Here is a 13,979-nt window from a genome sequence, read left to right as displayed (position 1 = left end):
GTGCTTCCAGCGCCATAGCCATTATGCTAACTGCTGGTCCCTAGAAATTATATTATTTTTTAAAGCAGAGGAAAAAAAAAAAAAGAAAAGTGACCACCTACAGTAATCTTCTGTATGGTCTTACTAGGTTCTAAAATGCCTTGTTTTGTTTTAGACTATTTCCAATACTTAAGTAAATTGTAGTGGTGGTGGTAGACTGCAAAGACCTAACTTGAATAAATGTGGTCAAAGTTCTGTGATGATTTTTTTAATTTCATTTTCTTTTATACATTCAATCAAATTATTTATCTTACAAAGTCAATATTCCAACATGTGAACATTTCTCCCTAGTCAGTTGATAAACTATAAAGTTATGTTCAACAGATAATACCACATTTTTTTGTACCATTAATGCTTTACCTCTCTATTTTCTTTTAAATGTCTTCCTCAGACTCTGCTCTTTTACACACACTATATATGATATACACATCCATTTACTGTGTTTCTATATCCTTTAGTCAATCAGTTTCTGTCATAAAGTGTGGACATTCAGTGTATATTAAGTGGAGACATACAATGTCTCTCCTTCATTGCCTGGCTTGCTTCACTCATTTGTAAAACTTTCATATTCTTCCACTTTCTGTCAAAAGTCAGGGTATTGTTGTTTTTATGGCTGAGTAGTATTCTGTAGAGTATATTTGTCACAGTTTTTCAATCCATTCATCTGTTTGTGGGTATCTGGGTTGGTTCCATGTCTTAGTAATTGTGAATAGTGCCGCAATAAACATTGATGTGCAGGCACTTTTCCGATTAAGAATTCTTCTGTCCTTTGGGACAAGGAGTGGGATTTGCTGGATCATATGGTAGTTCTATTTGTAGATTTTTGAAGAATCTCCAAATTGTTCTCCACAGTGGCTGGACTAATATACATTCCCACCAGCAGTGTAAGAGAGTTCTCCTTTCACCACACCCTCACTAGCACTTGTCATTTTTTGTTTTTTAATTATTTTTTTTTTGGAGAGATTTTTTTTCGCTATAGGGTGTATGCGCTTGCCAGACAGACAGAGAGAGACATAGAGACAGAAAGCGAGAAATCACCCCCAAGGGGGGATGGTCACGTCGCAATCCCTTCTCCTCCATTCTCCTCTAGGGATCATGGGCACGCATGCACATGCGCCCAGCGTGAGTTTTAAGCCACCGGGTCCGGAATGCGAACCGCGGTTGACTACGTGGGAGTCCAGTGACATAGCCATTACGCTAACTGCTGATTCCCTTGTTTTTTAATCTTATTCTTAATGGGGTTAGGTATTATCTCATTGTTGTTTTGACCTACATTTCCCTTACAATGAGGGATGTTGAGCATTTTTTCATATGCCAGTTTTGTGATGATTTAACCTAACATATACTGTCTAGCAATGCAGGAAAATACATTATATTTGTTTTATTCAACATGCATTTATATATAACCATTCTCATATTCAATAAATAAATTAAATGGAAAAATAAAAGTAAGAGAGAAAGGAAGAGATCTTCTCATGAAACCATTTCTCAGTCATTACTCGCAATACCGACTGAAGGAGAGCTTTAGCATTTGATGAGAATTCTGCAGATTTGGAAATAAAATATCTGCAAATTCAATCCTGCACCCAGTTTTGTTGTGTAACTCTGGGTTTCACAGATATTTGATGACTATATGGCAATGGAAAATCTATAAACTCAAAGTAAACTGTACTCGTCTTTAATCTTCTGACTTCGAGATGCTTCAGAATATTCACTCTTTGGTTGAAACTGTTGAATTTTACAAATTGTATTTTGCAGGTAATCTTTTTAAAGTACCACAATGAGATACCAGCTAACCCTAGTCAGAATGACTAAGATGAAAAAAACAAAATGATAAGTGCTGGCGGAATTGTGAAAGGAGAATTCTCCTACACTGCTGGTGGGAAAGCAAATTTGTCCAGCTACTCTGGAAAATAATTTGGAGATTCCTCAAAGACCTACAAATAGAACTACCATATGATCCAGCAATCCCACTTCTTGGTATCTACTCAAAGGACAGAAGAATTCTTAATCAGAAAAGTGCTTCTACATTCAGGTTCATTGTGGCATTATTCACAATTGCTAAGACATGGAGCCAACCCAAATGCTCATAAACAGATAAATGGATTGAAAAAGTATGGCACATATACTCTATGGAATACTACTCAGTCATAAAAACAAAACAAAACAAAACAAAAACAAGAAGATCCTGATTTTTGACAGAAAGTGAATAAATATGGAAGATTTACTGCCGAGTGAAGCAAGCCAAGTGATGGAGAGACATTGTATGTCTCTACTTAATATATACCTAGTGTCTGCACTCTGGCTGAAACTCAATGACTAAAGAATATAGAAACTAAGTAAATGGTTGTGAATACCATATACAGTGTGGGAAGAGGGCAGGTAAAGGAATAGAGTCTGAGGAAGGACATTAAGGAGAAAAATAGAGAGGCAAGGCATTTATGAGATAAAGAAATGGATTATTATCGATTGAAGATAAATTTCTAGTATGGTGAACTGGACTGGTAAGAAATGTACTCATGTTGGAATATTCACATTGTAAGCCAAGTAACATGATTGAATGTATAAAAGAAGTAGAAAAAGAAAAAATGCTAAGATAAATAAAATAAAATGTTTGAAAGGGAAAAAAAGTATAAATTCAGCAGTTTCATTTTAGAATCCATTCAACATTAAGTACTATCCATTCTGCAAGTCCTAATTTTAATCACAACTTCTCAAAACATGCAAATTCACTGTTGGCATGAATTTACTTACTCAGTATCCATGTTACGTGTGTTCATATGTATGTGTATAAGTTGTGCTTTGCATCTTATCAGCATTCTTTTCAGCACCCAGAAAAGGGAGTGTTTGCACATAGTAGGAACTTAATAAGTTGAAAATATGAAGCATGTAGCATTATCATTGAACAGAGGTAATCACATGGAATTAAATACATATAACTATCTGGACCTAGAATTAGTCATTCAGAGTATCTACCCAGATGCTATCAACCTAATACCTGCAATGAAGAGGGGGTATTCAGGGTCTATCCAAATCAGTTTCCAAATTCGAAAACAGAAATTGAAACTAAAATATATTTTGTCAGACTGGAAAACTTCATTTTGAAAATCGTAATTGTGAGCTGCATTTTCCCAACCAATTTGTAGTAGACATCCACAAGCAGCTGTTAGTGGCTTCATTGAGCCTAGGCACATCACAAGAGACAAGCTACAGACATTCTGCAGCTCTCTCCAGATACTCTAGCTGCCACCTCCAGCAAGTCTGCAAATCAGCAGACTTGTGAAAGCCTGGCCAAGTGACCACTTGAGAAGTTATTAGGTAGGGCCGATAACTGTCTCTCAGGAGTTCTGCTGAACTCAGCTAATGCAATTTTGCTTGGAATTTAAATCAAATTTTAGCCTGTCCATTAGGAGATAAAGAAGCTCATGTATCTTAAAGCTGTCTTGCTTCCCCCTTCTCATCACTCTCCCTATATCTTGGCCAAGACTCCTTTAAGGTAATGGGCAAGAGTCAGCATTTATCGCTTTAGGTGCTGAGTTCAGACAAAACTTGTTTTCCTTTGACCACCGGGGTGCTTTCACATTTGGAAAGAACTCTAACTGCTACACAGAACTAGCACATCTGCTCAGTGGTCATCTTGTTTGTGGAGACTGTCCAGTCCAAAGCTTATACTCATAACTATTATCAGCTCCAAAATTCCCACTCACATACTCCTGTCCTGTAAAGTGCTATTGAACTCTAGGAATAAGCCAAATAAACAAACAAACACAAAACATAAAATTAACGTCTATCACTTGAAAATTATTTTATAAGGCAGTTGCTGTGATATAGTATTATATAAACACTAAAACTTTTAGATTATCAGGAAAGTTATGCGTATTTTCCTATTTCTCTATGCGAAAATGTCATGACTTTCCTGACGACCCAATAGTTACAAATTTTCAGAGTATCTTATCTTTTCTTTCTTTTTTTTTTTTAAAGGTTTTTGCCATAGGGCATGTTCATTCACTGGAATGCGACAGAAACAGAGAAACTGAGAAATTACTCACATTTTGGAGGGGGTGGAGGTGTGAAGGATGGCTATGTAGTAATCCCTTTTCCTTTATTCTCCTCTCTGGATTTTAGGCATGCACGCACATGCACCCAGCATGACTTTCTTTCTTTTTCTTTTCTTTTTTTTTTTTTTTAAGAGAAATTTTTGCTATAAGGCACATGCACTTGCCAGAAAGAGAGAGAGAGACAGAAAATGAGAAATTATCCCCCACCCCTGCCCCACCAGAAGCAGGATGACCACACTGCAATATCGTCTCCACTCTCCTCTCTGGATCTTGGGCATGCATGCACATGAGCCTAGCACTAGTTTCAAGCCGTCTGGTTCCAGGACTTGAACTGCCCATCTGTTGGCCCCAGAGTATTTTTTTTTTTTGAGAGGTTTTCGCTACAGGGCGCATGCGCTCGCCAGACAGACAGAGAGAGACATAGAGACAGAAAGCGAGAAAACACCCCCCAGGGGGAAACAATCCCTTCTCCTCCATTCTCCTCTTGGGATCTTGGGCACGCACGCACATGCGCCCGACGTGAGTTTTAAGCCAATGGGTCCCAGACGCGAACCGCAGTCAACTACGTGGGAGTCCAGCGACATAGCCATTATGCTAACTGCTGGTTCCCAACCCCAGAGTATTTTAATTAAAAAGAAAATGACATTGTTTTCTATACCAATTACAATAAGAAATGCTTGAAAAACATGAAAGCAAAAACAAGTTGTCAAATAGTGCTAAACAGTAAAAGCTTTACGAATACTTTCATACAAGTGTAAATTCCCTATGGTAGAGTCCATCTGAAGAGCATTTCTAAATTCATTTAAATAATGTGAAAATTTAAAAATACTCCTGCTCTCGGTGCCTAAAATCATGATTAGTTATTATAATATTTTATTTAAAAAGTGCATCTTTACCTTTTGCAATACATATAGAGACCAAATAATTCAATCATAAAACATGCTTTCAGAAAAAAAAATCAAATTGGGAATTACCTAGTTGTGTAATTAGTGTATTTTTATTAACACACAGTAAGTTCTGCAGTAAAGGCAGCAATTGCTACATGTATAGTATGTGGTAGATCTATTTTATCCTTGGGACTGTAAGTGTTTTATTTGGGTTATTTTAATATCAACTTTATAATGTAGATGCTATTATTTTCCTATTTCACTGATGACTATATTGAGACACAAAAGTTTTTTGATTTTGTTTGTTTTCTTAGAGAGATTTTATTTTCCTATAGGGTGTGTGCACTTGCCAGAGACAGAGAGAAAGAAACAGAGAGAAATCACACCCCAGGGGGAATGGCCACACTACAATCCCTTCTCCCCATTCTCCTCTAGGGATTTTGGGTACACATGCACACACATTGGCATGAGATTTAAGTGGCTGGATCCAGGACTCAAACCACAGTTGACTACATGAGAGTACAGCGATGTCACCATTTCACCATCTGCTAGTCCCTAGACAAAAAAGTTTTAAATAACCCATAAAAGCTCTCATCAACAGCAAGTAGCCATGCTGGAAGTGAGACTGAGTCCCCCTGGGTCCAGGCCATGCCCTGATCCACTCTAGTACTCTGTCTCTCTTCTAAATGCAGCCTTGCCAGAGAATGGCTGACTTGATATGGGTTGACTCTTTAGGATGATGTAAGGAACGCTTCAGTTGATGAGGCTAATAGTTCTAGGACTCTGGGTTTCTCATATCAGTGAAATGTATATACCTTTTTAAAATGAAGAGCATGGGATTTCTAATTCTTCATTTTTGTTTGAGACAGTTTTTTTAGTTTTTTGCTCTATTTATTTCATTCTACCATGAGTAAGAGAAAGGTGAGGCAGCACCCCCAACAGTGTCCCCATACTGCAATCTGCCCCCCACTTCACCTAGCCCTAGATCACAGGCACACATGTACTTGGCATATTCAAGGAAGGCTCTGGTCACAAACCTGGGATCCTCCGGTGTCACAGGCTCAGCCTCGTGGAGTGTCATGTTACTACTGCACTACTATCTGCTTTAGAGAGAGTGTTTTTTTAAAAAAGTACACATCTATTATCAATGTTGTGGCATGAAGGAGAGAAAAGTTTAATATAATGTGTTGGAAAAATCTAAGTCAGAATAGATTTAGTTTTGTAATTATTTCACTACATTGTCCTTTCATTTGACTCTGCCATTAACTAGGAAAAACATTGTCACACTTTGGGATTGGTTCATAGTCCCAGTCTCAAGAGTGTCTAATCTGATCTACAATCTACAATCTACAATGTCTTTCGCTCTCCTCCTCCGTCTTTTTCTTTTTTCCCTAAGAGCTTTCTTGTCATAGGGTACATGTGTTCACCAGAGAAAAAATGAGAAATCACCCTCCCAGAGGGGATGGCCATGCAGCAATCCCTTCTCCTCCAGTCTCCTCTCAGGGTTTTTGGCATGCATGCACATACCCGGCCATACTCCTCCTTCTTAAGATCCTTCCTCAGGAACCAGCAGTTAGTGTAATGGCTATGTCGCTGGACTCCCACGTAGTCAACTGCGGTTCGCATCCCGGACCCGATGGCTTAAAACTCATGCCGGGCACGTGTGCGTGCGTGCCCAAGATCCCGAGAGGAGAATGGAGGAGAAGGGATTGCGGCGTGACCATCCCCCCTGGGGGGTGATTTTTCGCTTTCTGTCTCTATGTCTCTCTCTGTCTATCTGGCAAGCACACGCACCCTATAGCAAAAATCTCTTCAAAAAAAAAAAAAAATCCTCCCTCCTATTCTTCCACCTCTTGTTCTTTGCTTGTCCATTTGTGGTAGTCATCAAGGACATGGTCAAATAGAGACCAGCAAGAAGAAACCAAGTATTGGGGCCTGGAAAATCTTCATGTTTAATAACCATTCTGCCACTATATAAAAATTAATGGTTAGTATTTTCTTTTTCTTTTTTTTTTTTTTTTTTGAGAGGTTTTTGCTATAGGGCACATGCACTTACCAGAAAGACAGAGAGAGATAGAGAGACAGCGAAAAATCATCCCCCGCCCCCGCCAGGGGTGATGGCCACACCGCAATCCCTTCTCCTCCATTCTCCTCTCGGGATCTTGGGCATGAATGCACACATGCCCGACGTCAGTTTAAGGCACCAGATCCAGGACTTGAACAGTGGTTGACTACGTGGGAATCCAGCAACATAGCCATTATGGTAACTGCTGGTCCTGATGGTTAGTATTAACCAAGTACCTTTTCTTGCCATTGAATCAATATATCAAGTGTTCTGCTATCTCTGTGATATCTTTTTGGCTCTTTATCTTTCTACATTCCAGATTTCCTCTTGTCTTTTCCAAATTCATTCTAATCTCTAAAGCACTTTTTTGAAATCAGTTCTTTCATCATAATATCACTGACTGTAGCAGACACTGTCACTGCCTTTTATGTGTCTCTGCCCCATCCCTCCTGGCCTCTCATACTCTAAAGCATATTCCACATCATTTCCCAGAGCGTACCAATAAGATTGAGCTGCAGTTGCCTCTAGTGGTAATTTACTTAATAACCCATGCTTTATCAGTTTCCTTCCTTCCATGCCTCAGTGTTCCCTGGGAATGACTTCCTAATAAACCACTTGCACTTTATCTCAGAATTTGCTTCTGGGAAAAGCCAAACTAAGATATTTAATTTATTTCAGGATCCTGGTGGTTCCCTAACAGTGAGTGATATTGATCACTACTAAATCGTGTCCCTAGAAAATGAGTGCCATAGCAAAAGAACTTTGTGAAACAAAAAAATTGTCCTCCTTGGGGAATTGAACAGAAGTATACAATATAAACTGAGGTGCAACCTGGTCTTCCTACAGCCACCTACCTGATCTTTGCTGAGTAATGTACCATTGCCTCTCACTTTTGTTTCATTTTAGACATTATAGAAGCAATTTGAGAATCTCGAGCTTAGGCCCTACACTGGCTGCTGTAAAGCACTCCAGATATACCAAAATGGTTTTGAATAGTCAACAAGCATTTCTAAAAATCTGGTGGCTGTGAAAGTAAATGAATTCTTAAAACTTTTCTAATTCTGTGCAGAATGATTCATAAAAGGTCTTTCATAAGCCTTGATTCACTGCCCTTCAAGGATGAATTTTCACGATGAATGGAAGCCATTTTGACCTACTAATTTTTCTGCTATGAATAAGCAAACTGGGTGACCCATCTCTGGATATACTGGGTCATACAAGAACTTAACATTCGCTGAAGCTTTGTGATTGGCACATTCAAGAACTTTTGCCTATGTCAAACTGAATCTATCCATCAACATTTTGACTTGGGTGGCTGATTTTGAAAAGGCTATACAATATTTCATTTTTTTGAACTACATAAAATAAATCTTAGATATTCAATTAGTGTAACATAATTACCCAAATCCAAAGACAAAGTTGATATGAATAAAGTGCTGGGGGATGGGTGGGGAGAGGTGAGACATCAAATCTTCCCTCCTTTTCCCTTGACCAGTATCATTCAACTTGATCTTTTTTCCTCTAATTTACAATATTTAACCCATTTCATATGCCTTTAAAGACTAACCACCATTTAAAACAGATGTATATCTTGTCATTTCTTTCCACAGTATTGACTATTACATGGAGCAATTTGTTAACTACTGACCTGAATCTCTGTTAAAAAGAAAAATTGTCAAGTCAATAGGAAGTCAATATCTTGATAAAGAGTGGAGTAAAATAAAAGATGTGGCAAGATGAACCTGTAACAAGACTGACAGGATGTGAGCAAAGGATCCTAATCCTGATAGGGCCCCTACTAAAAATTCAACTTCTGAAGTTAGAGACAAAGACGCTAAATTAGAGTCTAACACAGACATGCCTTTAGTCTTGAAAAGTTGGTTTGATACCTCATCCAGATTTAGTTCTTGTGATTTTTTTCCTTTGCATAGTGTTTTGGATGGAAATTCATGGATTATGATGTTAAGAAGCTACAAAAGAACAATTTAGGGCTACATAACTGGAAGTGGGGTGGTAAAAAGAACCATTCAATGATTGCTTTAAGTCTTAGTAAACCATTTCCCACAATTGGTCTAAATTCAAATTGGTCACTTATAACAAATAAGCAATACTTTTAAACACATCTTGTTCTCCTTTCTAAAACTCTATTTAACATTTGAGATTGTGATTAGCTAAAATAGATTGTCTGACTCAAGGCAAAATTACCTTCTGTTAGTCTTGACATTAGAGCGATTGGAAGAAGGAGGCTTCGTGTTCTGCAAGTTGTCAGAAGAGGAAAACAAACCCCTTAAATCTATGACTAGTTACCAGCAAGAATCTGTTAAAATAATCACAGTCTTTTTCGAAAATCAATTAAGTACAAAGCAGTTTGATTCACTCTCTTTGATCCTCATGGCAACTGAGCAAGCGGTTATTATTATTACTCTGTCTTAGAAACCAAAATTCCAAAAAATTACATGTGCCCCCAGTCTGATAGCTAATAAACTTTGGAGTTCATATTTGTAGCCAAGACTTATTGGTTCCAAATCCATGCTCCATCTACCAGAAAACTTCAAAAAAAGTTTGTGGAAAATAGAATTAAAATATGACTTTAAATCCATGCGTAGTTTTTCATAATATGCATTTTCCATGAATTTTTGAAGACCAATGTCGTATTACTAACTTATACCTTTCTAGCTTTAAATTTATAACACACTATAATGAAATGAAACCTTACTTGGACCACTAATAAGTAAAGCAGATAAAGAAGGGAGACAACTGAATTGGGAGGAGAAAACATGGAGCCTTTCTATTTAGATTCCTGCCCCATGTCCTAATCTTTTTTGCAGCAGACCTGGTTGTGCTAATGAAAGCTGGGGCTCTGAGGACCTCTGTATTATCCATTGTATTCCAGGGACACCTCTTACCATAAATGTGCGCATCCTTATGCAGATCAGGGGTCATCACCACAGAGGCTGGTGGGTACTCCGAACACATCCTCTGTACCTTTGAAGCGAATGAAAGTTCCTTTTCCTTGTTCTGCCATGAGCTTTAAAGGTCTAGGTCTGTGGACCAATGTGGTTCTTTTTTTACACTGAATTTTAATTTCTGAATCCAAATTCCAAACTCAGAATGTTAAAGAATAATATTAGTAATAGACCATGTAAATATCTGATAGTCAATTATAAAAAGAGAGAGAGAGAAAGATCTCATTTGACTAGTATGCTATAGTACCACTGAGGAAGTGGATATAATTACCATTTTGGTATTCTTTCCACCCATACATGTTCTATATACTACATGTATTTCAAAGTAGAGTATATGTGTATATAAATATAAAAAGTAAAATCAGGGGCCAGCAGGTGGGGTAGTGGTTAAGGGCGCTAGACTCCCACATGGCTGACCATGGTTCAAGTCCCAAACCTGGCCGCTTGCTTTTTCACTTTCCCTCTCTGTCTCTCTGTTCCTCTCCAGTCAAATTAAAATAAATAAATAAATAGTTAAATAAAATAATTCTTCAAAAGGTAAAATTAAACTACATTTCTCTACTGTATTAAAGATAAAAATAAAATAATAACCACAACAACAACAAAGAACTATCTGCTAAAGAATTTTCCTTGGCAATGCCACTCAGAGCGGAAGATGTTATTTTAAATTCTTTTCTCATTAGAAGAAAAAGGCGTTTGCTTTTTCAGAGTTTATGTGTATTTATACCAGAGCTTAACTGGCATCTTCATCGGGTGTTTATGAATCATAATGCAGTTCCACTGCAGTTTCTGGCACGCTCATTAATTTGTTCCCAGCGGCAGTTCATTACCAACATCACAAGCAAAACATGCGCTCTCCCTGGGCACTGAGGGTCCACCGGAAATTAAGCAGACAGGGCTGCGAAGCACCTCAGAGCAGAGCCAGCCAGCTTCATCTCACGCAGCAGGCTGGAGGCGAGCGAAGAAGGCGGCAAGAATGAAAGGCAGCTGTGGTCCCAGTGCCTCTGTGCCTTCTGAGTTTTCAGCTGACATGGAGCAGTGATTTCTGATAAAAGATGGGATCTTGCTGCACCATGATGGGCATTCTCTAATCAGCAGACTGTGGATAGGGTGGAGCAACAGCTTCAGATTTTTCATGCAGAAAAGACTTGGGAACTTTCATTTCCTTTCACTACAGTTTTGCTTCCTGCACTGCCCTTTCCTGGTTAGTGGGGGAGTTTTGAGGTCTGAGTTGGAGGTCTTCACCCAAAGTGCCTCTGAGCAGCATTAAGTAAGCCTGCAGACTGAGCTTCACTGAATTTAGCTTCTCAGAAAACCCTATTTTTAAAAGAAGTCGGGGTTCTAGCAAAATTCTAGGTCTGGAGAAAAATGTGTTGTCTGTCAGTTCTTTATTACTAGCAGTCTTGCAGGTCCATGGACTGTGACATGTCAACACTGAGCTAAGTAGCAAAGACCCAGGTCCTCACCACTGTCAGAGCAGAGTGATCTCTGAGCACCTCTAAATCCTTTAGAGCTTCATTTTCCTTGTTCACACCATGGGGCTATACATAGCTGCTCCACATGAAAGGCAAGGTCTTGGGAAGTGTGGATGAGATTGGGTAGGAATGGGGGTGTGGGGGGGAATGTCACATAGGGCATTGCATGGTAAAACTCAGAGATTGGAAGGTTTGGGTTCACATCGCAGTCCTGCCACATTGAAGAAACGGCATTAGCATGTGGCCCTGAGTTGTATCTACAAAGTCAAGGTAAGATTCGGAGTAAAACATGTGGTTCTTCTGAATACTGAATGGCTTATTTGAATGGGGTCAACTCTTTCAACTCTAAAGAGACGTTAAAAAAGTGAGTTTCCTGATTTACCTAGAGAGCTGGAGGAGCAAGACACTGCCCAGCAAGCCTGCTCCAGAGCTTACCTGAAGTCTAGTGTGTAAAATTTCCAACCCCTTCTGATTAATGAAGCCTCTGAATGTAGATTGGGAGAGTAGAAAAGTCTGTGCCAGGAATCTTGCAAGAGGCTCAGCTAAAACCAGGGGGTCACCTTCAACTCTTCTACCTTGCTTTGCATTGGAATCATCAACAAGTTAGTTCATCTCTATCTTCTGAATGTCCCAAACTGGACCACTGATTGCTGGCCCTGAAGCGTCCATTCTAGTCTAAGCTGTCAAAATCTTCCCCGGAATCTCCAAAAGAACCTCTTAATTGGACTCCTGCTTCCCATGTCTCTATTATTCACAGCAGCTAGGAGTATACTTCTTAATGCATTTAGAGAGATGGCATCGGCCTCCTGCCCAAAGACTTCAATGGTTTAAACCAAAGTAAAATCTGGAATCCTTACCAATACCAAGGGACTGGAGTGATCTGGGTCCTCCATGAGTGAATCTCTTTCTGTGCTGCCCCTCACTTTGCACTCATCACTCCTTATATATGGGAACAAGTATACCATCAGGATCCTGCCTGGGTGTGTGCACTCACCAGAAAGACAGAAATAGAAAGCGAGAAATCACCCCCCCCAGGGGGGATGGCCACACCGCAATCCTTTCTCCTCCATTCTCCTCTCAGGATCTTGGGCACACATGCACACACGTCCGGTGTGAGTTTAAGCTGCTGGGTGCGGGACTTGAACCGCGGTCGACTACATAGGAGTTCAGCGACATAGCCATTACGCTAACTGCTGGTCCCTTATTTTTTCTGTTTTGCACTCCTGCCCCTGATGAAAGAATATAAACTTACTTCCTAAGAGTATAGACTTGTCTGATTCACTATTCCAGAGCCCAGCATAGTGTATGACATACATCTAATGCTTAATAATTGTGAAAATGACAGTATGAATGAATCTGTTCAGATATTATAAGGACTAATTATAAAGATTATTTTTCAGTCATCAAAGTGCACCATATGACACTATTGAAAAAAAATCATTGTACATTGATGATGTAGGAGGCAGTCATGACCTGAGCTGGTAGGTTGCAGCAAGGCACAGTCACATTAACTATGATGTCATAGTGTCAGAACAATGCTAGGTACAGCTGAGATCTTATAGATACCCTCTCTACTCCCTCACCCCACCAGCAGGTGGAGCCATTCCTTATAATTCATTATGAAGCACAGAGGCTAAATGAATGATTTACATACTTCTTGTGTTCTTCTCCATGTGCTTTCAATATCCCATCCCACTTACTTCTTCAGCTACATCTCAGGTAGTGATTTCAAGCCACACAGAATATGAACCTAACAGGCGAATTTTCATCCAGGGTACAGTTCTGTTACGACTGATGTGGAGAAAAATGTAAACAAAGCTACAGTAAAGCCTCCTTTTTGAGACTGAATAAAGCCAGCACAAAAGCAAGAAAGATTCAGCAAAACTTATTTAGGAGATGAAAAAAATAAGTAAGCATTCCTAATTCATTTTCATTAAAAGTTGCATAGTGTTTGATAACATATATGCTCTGTAATGCATTCAACTTTTACTTTTGATGCATGTTCCAGCTTACTTTTTATTATATTCCTCTGCAAAGCTTCAATAAACATTCCTACAGATATCATTACTTTTTTGTGCTTTTATATCTATAAGCAAGATTCTCAAAGTGGGATTGCTTAGACAAAGGTATCAACCTTTTAAATCTAAAATAGTATTTCTAGCAAAATTTCCCAAATGTGTTAGCAACTTACTTTTTCACTAGAAATGGATGGCAGTGTCCCCCATCTTATTTCCCAACCTAAAAAAAGACAGTCTTACCACATTGGATTGCAAATATGATGACTGGAAAAAATGGTAATACATTTGTAATTTGCATTTTTTGCATATCATTAAGAATCTTTGAATAACTTTATTGACTTTCTTATTTTCTGAATTGTCTGTTCTTATTTACATATCATTAAGAATCTTTGAATAACTTTATTGACTTTCTTATTTTCTGAATTGTCTGTTCATACTTATTGGAATTTTATTTTTATATATATATTTTTA

This window comes from Tupaia chinensis, unplaced genomic scaffold (assembly GCF_000334495.1).
Source record: "Tupaia chinensis unplaced genomic scaffold, TupChi_1.0 Scaffold000101_1, whole genome shotgun sequence".
NCBI classification, from domain to species: Eukaryota; Metazoa; Chordata; class Mammalia; order Scandentia; family Tupaiidae; genus Tupaia; species Tupaia belangeri.
The sequence above is the reverse complement of the archived record's forward strand: the minus strand, read 5'-3'. Positions refer to the sequence as shown.